Source organism: Nothoprocta perdicaria, unplaced genomic scaffold, assembly GCF_003342845.1.
Source record: "Nothoprocta perdicaria isolate Ctin4 unplaced genomic scaffold, notPer1 scaffold_269, whole genome shotgun sequence".
Lineage (NCBI taxonomy): Eukaryota > Metazoa > Chordata > Aves > Tinamiformes > Tinamidae > Nothoprocta > Nothoprocta perdicaria.
The window spans coordinates 646616-648518 of NW_020455498.1; the positions used below are offsets into that span (position 1 = coordinate 646616).

Consider the following 1903-nt stretch of genomic DNA (forward strand, 5'->3'; position numbering starts at 1 on the left):
CACAACTGAAAGCTTTGAGAGAGGCTGCTGCTAATGAGGTCTTAAAGATGGGATTTTACTTGAAGACTGTTAATTTGTGTAACCATACCTGTTGCTGCAATGGAAGATTGTCTCTTCCTGTAAAACCTTGTTCTGATGAAGTGATGGGACTTTTGTGAGTATACTCATTACCCTGCAGATTTCCAAAAAAAAAAAAAAGATGGTATTTTATGCTAGCAGAAGATTTGCCTTAGATTTACCTTTTTTTTTTTTTTTTTTTTTTTTTTCTTCCCTCCTCCCTAAAGGGTTTATTTGAGCAAAAAGCAGCCTATGAGCAGCAGTCAGTGTCTCTGTCATGGAAGAAACTATTACCCAAACAGATGAAGAGATTCATTATTTCACAGTTTTATGCCTACTGAGCCATACTAGACTGTAAATACTGTTCAAGACTCTATAGGGGCCATCTTCCATTTAGGAGAGAGTGGGTGAAAGAACAAGGAAAGAGTAAGGAGAAAAATGGAAGTGAGAATGATCAAAAATCAAATATATCAAGATTGTGATAGTCTAGAAACCAACCAAACACTCTTCAAGTGCAACAATGAAAGAAAGAGAGAAAGAGTGAGTGAGAGAATTGTCCCTGCCTGCCTCTTGTTAATCTATTTTATGGATGATTTAAAGAAATTACACGGGGAACCTACCCCCAAATACAAAGGTTCCTGAATACCAGTGTTCCTTGTGCAGCAACACAAGCCCACAAAGGCCATTTGCAGACTCAAAGTAACTTCAGGTTTGGCTCCCATCGTTGCCTCTGCTCCCTGTGCACCGGCCTGCCCCTGTGAGCCCGGGCCAAAGTCCCACCATGAACCCAGGGTGTTCAAGGGGCTCATGAAGAGGAAGCAGCTCTTTGTGGGCCCTGCACCAAGGCGCGTTTGACCTTTCGGACTCCCTTCAAGGAAGTGCCRAACATTTGCACCTCCCACTGAAGCAGATAGATTGAGCGTGAAATCGTATCTAGCCAGTGGAAATTAGCAGTCATCGCTTATGACCCTGTTCTTTTCTTTCCAAGAAAAGTTTTCTTAACTGAGCTGCTGAATTTGGACTTTAAATGCACCTAACTCCCTTCCATTTAATTTCCACCTTGTGCTAGCTTGCACTGCCAAAATGATATTGCCCTTAGGATTATTTTTTCCAACAGTTTCACTCTTACAGATGTGGATTGAAAGGACAGATGGTCCCAATGGGAAACATTATGAGAAATAATCAAAGGGAGTAGTCCAGAAAGAAACAAGGCATGATATGTTCCCTTACACCTGCTGCCTATCCCATCATATGAACCACTGGAGCTGGAATTGCAAAACAGGCAAACGAGAAAGCTAAGCCACAGGAAGCAAAGCACTATYGCACTTCAAAGATTAGTGCTAATATTGTGTGTATTAAAACAGAGCTTGCATGATGTCAAACATGTTGCTCACAAATGAAACCGCCTTCTCTGGAGGTTCTTTTTTTAAGAGCAGAAGGAAACGTTGGATAATGGCTCCACTGCTAGTTGTATTCCAGCCAGCCAAAAACACCAAGTGTGGTTGGCCAAAGACAATACATTTTTAAAGCTTCCTCCTTTATTTCTACAGCAGCTGCTAGAAACGTGGCTGTCAAGGGCTTTAGAAAAGGAAGACATATGTGGCGTGTGTTTGGTCAGGTGTTGCGAGCACTACAATGAACTTTGGGCCACCTGTGCCCAAGGGTGTGTATGGAAGTGTTGCTTTCAAGCACTGTAAACAGCACTCACTTTATACTAAAAAACATCACCCTAAAATACCCCTCTGAGTAATAGGAGTTTGTATGAAAACATTTGGGATGAGATATAAAAACAAGATCTGGCCATTGATGGCCATAGTTTAAAAAAAAAAAAAAAAAAAGAAAGAAA

The 1903-nt window shown here is 41.2% G+C and overlaps 1 long non-coding RNA gene across 1 annotated transcript; it reads left to right on the forward strand.

Annotated features, from left to right (window-relative positions):
• Positions 1 to 626, forward strand: LOC112948571. The gene is made up of 2 exons (XR_003249648.1): positions 1 to 154; positions 285 to 626. It is a non-coding gene; the product is annotated as an uncharacterized LOC112948571 (long non-coding RNA).
• Positions 627 to 1903: the final 1277 nt, after the last annotated feature.